The following is an 11,645-nucleotide window of genomic DNA, read 5'->3' as shown; positions in this document are numbered from 1 at the left end:
ATAAGAAAGGGGGACAGATCCCATGCCAATAACCTTTTGGCCCACTTGGCCAATCTTAAGTCACTTTTGTTGGCATTGTGGAGGAATTCTATTGGGTGTTGTTTACCAAACAAAAGGATCACTTTGACAATGAGTGTTCTCAAAGTGGGTGATGGAGGCATGCTTGATAGTGATCACTCTGGGCCTTCTTGGAAAAGAGGCATAGGGGGACTCTTCTCCTAGTGCTGATATATGGGAATGTCTCTCTAGGTGGTCAAAATGATGTGGATCATGCATTTGGCTTTGGTAGGTGGTCAAATTGATGTGGATTATGCATTTGGTTTTGGTAGTATTGTTTCTGTCTTCATTCAACTTTCAATATTCTTTAGAAAAAAAAAGTTTCTATGATGTTCACATTGTTGGGTTGGATCGGTTCTTTTTTTGAGTAATAATTTTGATCTTGGGTAACTAATTTTCCAATCTTTAATGGTGAGCATTTTTTTTATCAATGTTGTTATATGTTTGTAAGCATTAATGAATATAAAAAGAATGATAAAATAATGGTTATGGCGATTTGGATAGGGTTGTTTTTTTTAAACCTGAGTCACTCAATAAGTTATATTATAAAAAGAATAAAGAATAATTGTTTGTAATATAAGTGGAGGAGTTGGTTGGTATTTTTTTATTCATTTTGTATTTGTTTTGATTTTTTTTAATGTATTTTGTATAAGAGTTGGCATTCGTCCTATACTTAGTCTTTGTTTTTTAGTTAATTAAAGTCAATTTGTTATCTTTTTATTTATTATCTCAAGTCAAGATTTTTCTAGTATCCTTGATTTTGGATTAAGACAACTTGGACAACATTGGCCCATAATTTTCAAACTTAAATTTTATTATGGCCTCAATCTTAACTAATCACATTGCCCAACGACTCACATGAGAAATATTCAAATGTGAATGCTAAGATGTCATATAAATGGACAAAGAATTAGACCATTTATGAGAATCACAATCAAAGTGAGTTCTAAAAATCACATAAGCGATCATTACCATCTAGACTCATCGGCATCTATATGCATAAGAAGATATGGAATTGCAATTGTATTATTTGTGGTGTATCCTCATTCTTAAGTAAACATAATTGATTGTGCACATAAGACCTAAACAATATTTTTCTAGTAGTCTTGATTTTGGATCAAGACAATTAAGACAACATTGATCCATAATCTTCAAATTTAAAATTTATTATGGCCCCAAATTAACTCAATCCTAACTAATCGTTGCCCACAAACTCACATGAGAAATATTCAAATATGAATGCTAAAATTTTGTATAAAGGAATAAAGCCCTAGACCATCTATGGGGATCCCAGTCAAAGTGAGTTGTAAAAATCACATAAGCATATCATTAGCATCTAGAGTGATCACTACATTAGCATCTATATGCATAAGGACATATGCATATGCAATTGCATTATTTGTGGTGTATCTTCATTCTTGAGTAAACATAGTTGATTAGGTACATAAGACGTAAATTTAATAAAGGCAAGTCATGTAATCCCTCACTTGATAGTAGGTCCCACTAATACTTTTAAGCACCACTAAATTCAAACATAGACAAGTGAATAGAATTTTAAAGGACAATGACATGGAATTCAAAGTTGTGACTACAAGATTATGGCCACATAAAAGTTCAAGATAATGAAATCCAAGGATTAGGATTGTGAGGCAATTTGACCTCAGCAAAGTATAATACATGTCTCAATTTTCTAAAGCCCTATTGATACAAATTTGATAGTATATTTCTATGTCATATCATAAAGCATGTATACAACAAATATTCCTTGTTGCACGTGTAGCTAAATTCTTCTTTCTCAATTTTGGCATTTATTTGAATATTTGTCTAGATTTAGCTCCTAGTTTAAGTTGATTGTTCTAATTAATAAGAAAAAGAGGTTTTAAGGACCCGAAACCTTTACATAGGAGCATAAGAGATCATCAAAAAGCATCCAGATCTACTAGGAACAGCTTACAAAAAGACTGGAAAAAACCCAGTCAACTGAAAGGACATCAAAAGAAAGGAACAGCAGAGCAGAAAAAACCAGAGAAAACACAGCACAACTAAAAAGCCTTAAGGAGCTCCTTCGCTTTATTCACCAGCTGATCATAGTTTGCCGCGATAGCTTTGAATTCTTCTAGGTCCTTGTTTGGTTTTTTCTCCTTCTTTTTACCTCTGGTCCTTGTTCTAGGTCCTTGCACTTCTCCCATGCCATCCATGTCAGGTTCAATCTCCAGGGAATCCTTCTCCTCTTCCATTTTGTTGATGAGGATTTTTGTGTTGCCAGCTGAAGCCTTCAGAATATTTAAGCTTTGTTCTGCAATGCTTTTAAGGCTTTCTTCAATTTTATTGACTTTTTTATCAATTTCCTCCATTCTTTGATCCATATCAATCTCATTATTTTTCCTCTTAGTCAGGTCTTTCTCAATTTGCTCAAACCTGGGGTTAAAGGAGTCTCTGATCTCTTCAGCTTTAGCAACTGTTTTAGTCAGATCCTCAACCTGTTCTGCCATTGACTTGCCTCCGCCAAAACTAATAGTCTCCAAAATTTGGACTATGTGATTGAGCTTCTTAATATCCTCCACAACTTTCTTATAACTGGAAATTAGCCAATCAATGGTGTCCACAAAGCCTTTCAAACCCTCAGGAGGAGGACATGAGGAGGGTGATTTCTCACCAGCGTTGTCTTTTTCCATATTGGAGGTGTCTCCAGCGTTGTCTTTTTCCATATTGGAGGTGTCTCCAACAGTAACTTTACCAACTTTTACGATTCTCTGTTCAGAACCATCCCCAATGGTCTCCTCCTCCACATTTTGGTCGAGGTCCGGGTTCTTTCTCTGCACCTGTTCCTTGAGCTCTGTAATGTTGCCATCCTGTTTCTTCTGTTGATTGTTATTAATGATCTTTATTTCCATTTAATTTTCACGGGTATTTGGTATGTTATGTGCTTGTTTCTTTACATAAATTAGAGAATCTCGTCTCTTGAAACACTTTATTTTCTCCTAGGATTGTATTTTTTAATTTTTAGCTTAGATCTACATTTTATATTTTATGATTATCGTATCAAAGCTAACTCTTATCTTGGTTTGCATTATAATTTAGTTGCTTAATGTTTTTCTTATATGTCAAGGTCTCATTCTTCCATCCACTTTCTATTAAGGGAAAGTTTAGACTAAACCCTACAATGGCCTTTTAAATCAAGTTTAGGAGGTTATGATTAAGGATTTGAATACTACTCCTTATCTTAATGAGGAAGATATTTTAAATCAAAGTACTCATGTTATACATATGGATGCGAAAAATATGGTTCTTACTAGATAAATTCTTAAATTAAACCTTAACAATTTGGGTGATGACGTCAATCCTTCAAATTTGATAGATGTCTTTCACAACTTGTTAGTGACTAAACCTTATAATCAAAGGATGATCTTGTCAAGATCTTTAAATGGAGTGTCTCTCCCCCTCCTTTACGATCCTCTTTTTTATTTTGTCTCTTTCAACATCTTCTCCAGCACTCGCATTTCCACATATTTATTTTCTTCACTCCACCACTTATCTATGTTTAATATCTATTAGCATGAATCTTCTTGTTGTGTCTATTTCTTAAATTCAACCCACTACTCTTGTTTTGACTTCAAATCTTGTCATTCCACCTTGATCTTTTATCCCTAAACTAGCGTACACTCCACATATTATATCTTACATTATAATAGCTACCCTATCACTACACCTAATGATCATCCTTGCACCCTAGATGACATCCTTAAAAAACTTGATGATATGCAAAGTAAATATGATGGCTTATCCATTAGTCAATAAAAATGACATCACAAGTGAAATCAAACATAATTCGATCCATTTCCATTGGATTTTTTGGCACTTTGTTTTAAAAGTGCAATGAAAAATTGTGTGTGTGTGTGTAATGGTAAAAAAAATAGGGTTTCCACCACCAAAAGGAAGAAACTACTAATTTATGACTTAAGGACCATTACATTCAAAAGAGAGTTCCAATCCAATAGATTTAGTTAAAAAACAACAAGGATTAGGACTGGGAATTCTGATTGAATTGGAGTGTTTTGATGATGCAAATTAATAAACCCTCTTTTGTAAGTTGAATTGATGAAATTAAGGTAAAAGCATTGTAAATTGAAGTAGAAATGCGTAAATAGTAAGCTACAATCACGAGATTGAGCCATGAACTTAGATCTGAGAAATGTAAGCAGACTCAAACCTATTCCCGGAAAGAGCTCCCAAAATGTCAGGACTATTTCGTTGGTCGCCTTGGTCCTCCGAACTTTTTGCAGTCCAATAAGGGATCAATTTGTCACTGTAAATAATGCTTATCCTGAAGATCGCAACTCTGTACCAATTTCCTGCATAAAGAAAGAAGGGGAAATAGGTTGGGAATAGGGGTTTGCCTAAGTCAAACCTCAGTTTTGGAATTAACCATGACATAGAAATGAAAGATAATTAACTTGCAGTAGTGGAAATGTTCTTTTTGAGAGAGATGTTGAATAATGATTGAAAACACAAATGATATACCTCCTTGTAAATTTTTGTTTGTCTCCACATAGAATTAGGGTTTTATAAAGTCTTCAGCAACATGGAACATGAATATCAACTCCAATGCTTGAATCTTGACCTTATTGTTGCTCATATGCTTGAAGGAAGACTAATTGCTTGCTCACTTGACTTGGATGCTTGATTGCTTGATGTCTGATTGAATTTCATGTGTGTGGATTGTTAAAATGAGAGGGGAAAGCCTCCTTTTATACTTGTTGTCCGAAAAACATATTAATTTTCTGACATGAACTAATACAGGGCTAGGTTTCTCACTCAATTTTTGAAATGGCCAAGGGGCCCAAAGCAAGGCTCTAATTGGGAGGACCAAGGTGCCATTCCCTAGTCCTACTCAATTTAGGGGCCAAGACAAAGGAGTTAAATGATGTACAAAGTCAATATGAAGTCAAATTTGCATGATATGAGCAAGATCAAGTCCTAATTGGACCTAGGGACACAAATGCTAAAGTGAGGACCCAAATGCAGTCAAATTTTAAGGGATTACAATTTAGGAAGTTATAGTATGTATGTATGTATGTATGTATGTATGTATGTATGTATGTATGTGTACATGTACATGTGTATATGTGTGTGTGTGTGTATGTGGACACCTAAAATTCTCGTCCTAATTAAATAAATTTATTTATTTATTTAAATTATCCTTTCCCTAAATTAAATAAATATTTTATTTATTTAATTGGTCCCACTTCCTCTATTAATTAAATAGATATTTATTTATTTAATTAATTCAATAGCTTTTTCCCTCCATGACACTTGTCGTTTATCTCTTAATTTTCCTCTAACAACCCCCTTCATATTTTATTATTTCCTCTACCTACCCTTTAATCCTAGCCGACCATTCATCTTTTCATCTCTTAATCTTATCCCTCTATTTTCTAAGGTATTCTCTATATAAGAGGATCCTTTCACAACCCTAACTAATGCGTCTATCAACCCTACTTGCGATCAAGCAACTTCACAACCACAATCTGTTCTTTGTTGAGCTCTTGTGCACATACAAAATCTAAGAGCAAATATATCAAACAAGATCAATGGATATAGGAAACAATATAGATCAGACCCTACTTGGTATGTGAATGATATTATTATCTTATTTATTGATTTGCATGTTCTTAGGTTTTTTCATTGGTGTATGGTGAATGCTTTATTGTAGAACTAGGGTTTGCTTGTGGTTGGATTTTTTATGGTTTTGCAATAGTTTATCATCATCAATTTTCACCATATACAATATATATATATGTGTGTGTGTGTGTGTGTGTGTGTGTGTGTGTGTGTGTGTGTGTGTGTGTGTGTGTGTGTGTGTGTGCATGTATACATATATATGTATACATACATACATACATACATATATATATATATATATGTATGTATGTATGTATGTATGTATGTATGTATATGTATACATATGTATACATATGCATACATATATATATGTACATACATACATACATACATACATACATATATATGTGTGTGTGTGTGTGTGTACATATACATTGTATATGTAAAGCAAAAGTCCATAGACAACAGAGCCAAATTACATATTTCCACTTAATGCTTGGTAAATCATCGCCACATATTCTCCAATACTAATGACGTTGTTGGTGGACTGCTCAGGAAGCCATCAATATTTATTAGTATTGGAGAATATGCGGCGGTGATTTACCAAGCATTAAGTGGAAATATGTAATTTGGCTCCATTGTCTGTGGACTTTTGCTCTCTTTTGTATGGAATATTTGATCATTTGAAAGTTGCATCTAGCTGGCATAGTGTTGTTATGCTGGATGCTCGAAAACTTTATGTATTTTTCTATTTAAAGTAATATAGGGCGCTATCCCCATAATGATATCACCTAAAAATAAATAAATAATATATACATATACATATACATATATATACATGTATGTGTATGTGTATGTGTATGTGTATGTGTATGTGTATGTGTATGTGCATGTGCATGTGCATGTGCATGTGATGTGTATGTGTATGTGTATGTGTATGTGTATGTGTATGTGTATGTGTATGTGTATGTGTATGTGTGTGCATATGTGTATATGTGTATATATACATATGCAGATATATATACACACACATATGTACCTATATATATGTATATATACATATATGTATGCATGCATATATGTATGTATGCATGTATGTATGTATGCATATATGTATATATGCACATATGTATGTATAAATATATGTATGTATACATACATATATGGGGAGGTTACTCAAAGAGAGCTAATTCCTTGCTTAAGGGCAGTCAGATGTTATCCTTGTGGGATTCATACTTTGTTCATATTGTCTTCTAATCAATTTAGACACCTAAGCTCTATAGGAGTGCTCCCAATTCAGATGTGCTCTCTAGTTGCTCAAGCATGGTTGAGATTCACAAGGGTAAATCCAACCTTACACTCTAAAACTCCTAACAAGTGCTTGTAGAGGTTGAATAAGGTATTTGGGATGTTTTTCAAGATCAACCAACTAGTTTTGAGTGAGGGTTTCATTCTTTTCCCCATCGCTCCTTCCTTTTCCTATTTTCTAGGCCTAGTAGCCTTAGAGCCCTAATTAGCCCTACCTAACCGGTTTTTGTGGATTTTCTCCCAATTTCTCCAAATATCCACACAAACTCTTTACTGATCAGGATACCCTTTTGGAAGTACCTTCCAAATTCTGAATTTAGGAATCTCGAACTGACTGTACAGGTACAAAACCCGAGAAATGCTTGTTTTAGGTGGTTTTGAGCTTGTTTTGGTCTTTTTCCAAGGGTTAGGTGTCTTCCTTGATCTGCCACACCTCCAAATTCATACATACATTTTTCCGCACATCATTTTTTCATCCCAAACACTCTGCAACTCCAACCATGCTCATTCCTGCAAACATTTGCATAATCTCATTCATTTCCTAACCGACCTATGACTGAGCTCGCCTAGGAAATGATGCTCATTGGATTTTCAATGACCTCCAAAAGAAAATAAAATCTATGTACATTGTACAAAGGTTCCATGGCTTGAGTCCCAAGGGTTATTGAGGAGAACTCAAAGGACTTCAAGTTGGAACCATGTCTGGGCCTCTCAAACCCTTACTCAGGTCGAGAGCTTACAAAATTGGAAACTCAATTCAAAACTGCAAACAAACTAATAAAATTGCTTCTTGAGCACTACAAGAACATTTACAAATCAACAAACAAAGTACAATAATGTAATCAATCCATCTAGTGCGGATTGCTGCTCTAATTCTTGAAAAGTTGCAATGTAAAACTTAAAAAATGGTCACAAAATGTATTCCAATCAACTCCAAGTGTTCAACAACCTTGTTACATCCATTCTTAGGGATTTTATATTCCATTTGTGTCCTAAATAACTCTCCATCGGTTCCCTAACCAACCTTTTGCTCAAAAATGCAAAAAGTTGCTCAATGGTGCAAAAAGTTGTCAAGCAACTTTGACAACTTTTGCCAAAAAGTGCATTTTTGCCTTACATGCTTAATTCTCTCCTCCAAACCATCTAATGTGACTAAAAACCATTATATTGACATTTCCCAATTCCAAACAAGGCTATTCAAGGCATTTTTCATCAAAATGCAAGATTTTGCCATTTTAGGCTTATAAGGGCTTATAAGCCAAAATTGAGCAAATGCACTGTCCTAAGGACTTTCAACCTACCAAAGCATTACAAAAACATATTAAGACCTAAGAGAAGACTCTTATTCACCACTTCAAACCAAGCTATGAACAAACACACCAAAATGAAGAAATAGGACTCAAAACTAGGTGCTCCTGCACCATACTCCCCCACAGAAAAGAAGTCAAGTGACTCCTTGAGGCAGCAAAGAAAATGGAAATCCATGCTTAGAGAAGTCTTCCTTAGGTATCTAAGTAGCCTCTAATTCTGGGAGGTGTTTCCACTTGACCAAGTGCTCCATGTAGGTGGTATGCCTTGTTTTCTTCAAAATTCTAGAATCTAGCACCTTCTCGACTTGGGGAATGGGTGCAGTTGGTAAGGGTGGGTCTGAAAGTGCTTGAGAGACCTCTAAAACTCTACTATCTTCTATTGGAAGTGTGCCCTTATACTGCACCAAATCTGCCACATTGAAAATGGGTGACAAATCCATATCAACGGGTAAGTCTACCTTGTATGCATTGCTGCCATACTTGGCCAAAACTTTGCAAGGACCTATCCTCCTCATTTGAAGCTTACTAGGGACACCTTTCTGAAGTCTTGCCTTGTTCAAATTAACCATCACCATATCACCAACAACAAATTGGATATCTTTCCTTTTCTCATCCACCTTGTCTTTGATCTTTTGAGTAGTGTCCAATAGGGTTGTCCTAACCTGCTCATGAACCTCTTGCATTGATTGGGCCATGTCCAATGAATGTCCACTCTACTATCCCATCTTTCCCACATCTTTGAGTTCCAAAAATCCTCTAGGATGAATGCCATACACCACCTCAAAAGGGCTTTTACTAGTGGACCTATTCACACTATCATTGTAAGCAAATCCTGCTTGGTGGATGATTTGATCCCAAGCTTGACCATACTCTTTTGTTAGGCATCCAAGTAGATTCCCAAGTTTTGTATTGACCACCTCAGTTTGACCATCCGTTTGGGGATGATAGGTTGAACTGAAAGACAAATTAGTGCCTAATATTTGCCACAAGGTCTTCCAAAAATGACCAATAAACTTTGCATCCCTATCTGACACAATGCTAATAGGTAAACCATGAATCCTAATAATTTCCTTGAAAAACAAGTGAGCAATGTGGCTGGCATCATGAGTGACCTTGCATGGGATAAAATGAGCCATCTTACTAAACCTATCTACCACAACATAGATGCTATCAAAACCTGATTTGTTTTTTGGCAAATCAACCACAAAGTCCATACTTACACACTTCCATGGCCGGTTGGGAATAGGTAAAGGCTGATAAAGACCAGCATTGGAAGATGTACCCTTAGCTCTTTGGAAAACCACACATTGCTCCACATATCTTTTGATATCTCTTTGCATTTTAGGCCAAAAGTAGAACCTTTGGAAAAGTTCCAAAGTCTTGTTCAAACCAAAGTGTCCACTCAAGCATCCATTATGCTTTTCTTGCATCAACTTTTCCCTCATAGACCCTCTAGGAACACATAGTTGTCCTCCTTTTAACAAAAGGCCATCTTGCAAGGTGTAATCTGCATATTCATTGTGAAAATGGTTTCCAAACCCTTGGCAAACCTTGTAGGCAACAACAAAATCTTCGTCTTCTTCATACAAATTCTTGAAGCTATCCACTCCAATAATTTTGAGCTACACTTCTTGCACTGTTAGTAACCTCCTACTCAATGCATCAGCTACCTTATTACATTGTCCTTTCTTGTGCTTGATGGTAAAGGTGTATGACTGCAAATACTCTACCCATTTAATATGCCTATAGTTCAACTTTTCTTGTGAATTAAGAAAGCTAAGAGCTTGATTATCAGTGTAAACCACAAATTCCTTAGGTAGAAAATAATGCCTCCATTTCCTAAGTGATTGGACAAGTGCATACAATTACAAATCACTGGAGGAATATCTTTTTCTTTGCACCATTAAGTTTCTCATTGAAGAAGAAAACTGGTCTATTGTCTTGACTCAAAACTACTCCAACCGCTATGTTGCTTGCATCACATTCAATTGTGAAGAGTTTGTCAAAGCTTGGTAGGATAAGTACCGGTTGAGTAGCCACCTTTATCTTTAGGAGATCAAAGCCTCTTTGTGCTTACTTTGTCCATACAAACTTGGTTCTCACACCTCCCTTGATTGTCTCGAGCATGGGTGCACATATTTCATTGAACCCTCTGATGAACTTTCTATAAAATTGAGCTAAGCCATGGAAACTTCTCACTTCACTTGTTGTCCTAGGTGTGGGACAACTGACTATGGCTTCCACCTTAGAGGAATCCATCTTCAAATCACCTCTTGAGACTAAAAACCCAAGATGCACCAATTCCTATTTTATAAACTCACATTTCTCCAAATTGATGGTTAGTTGTTCATCAAAAAGTTTACTCAAGACAATTTCTATATGCTTGAGATGCTCATCCTTGAACTTGCTAAAAATTAAGATGTCATCTAAGTAAACAACAACAAATTTACCAATGCAATCCTTGAGTACTTCATTCATGAGTCTCATGAATGTGCTAGGAGCATTTGTGAGTCCAAATGGCATAACAAGCCATTCATAGAGTCCTTCTGTAGTCTTGAAGGTTGTCTTCCATTCATCACCCTCCTTCATTCTAATTTGGTGGTAACCACTCTTGAGATCTATCTTGGTGAAGTATTCAACACCCCCCAAACAATTCATCAAGTCTTCAATTCTTGGGATGGGAAATCTATATATGATGGTAATCCGGTTTATGGCTCTAGAGTTAGTGCAAAGTCTCCAAGTACCTCCCTTCTTTGGGGCCAAAATGGTGGGTACTGCACATGGGCTAATTCTCTTCCTAATTAGACTATTATCTAGGAGTTTTTGTATTTGTTTGGCTATCTCTTTGTTTTGATCTGATGTCATTTTATAAGCTTCCTTATTGGGTAAGGAAGCTTCGGGTATAAAGTCAATTTGATGACTTATGGCACGTTGAGGAGGCAATGTAGCTAGTGTTCCATCACTAATGATGTCCTCAAACTGATTTAGAACCTGTTGCACTTCTTTAGGAATGCTCACCTTCTTCTCCTTGTTGTCCTCTTTTGGCTTTATAACAATGGCAAACCCCACTCCTTCTCCCTCTTTGAGTGTGTTGATGAACTCCTTCTCACCAACCAACAACACATTAGGACCTTTGGATCCGCCCTCTACTTGGTCTCCTATGGACTGAATTTTGTAGGTGGTTCCATCTTTTTGGAAAGTATAAGCATTCTTCTCTCCATGATGTATGGCCTTTTTATCAAACTACCATGGCCTACCTAGGAGTAGGTGGCAAGCATCCATGGGCAAGATATCACATAATATTTTGTCTTTGTAACCTCCAATGGTGAACTCAACCCAAGTTTGTTC

The sequence above is a fragment of the Cryptomeria japonica genome, chromosome 6 (genome assembly GCF_030272615.1).
Source record: "Cryptomeria japonica chromosome 6, Sugi_1.0, whole genome shotgun sequence".
NCBI lineage: Eukaryota > Viridiplantae > Streptophyta > Pinopsida > Cupressales > Cupressaceae > Cryptomeria > Cryptomeria japonica.
The sequence above is the reverse complement of the archived record's forward strand: the minus strand, read 5'-3'. Positions refer to the sequence as shown.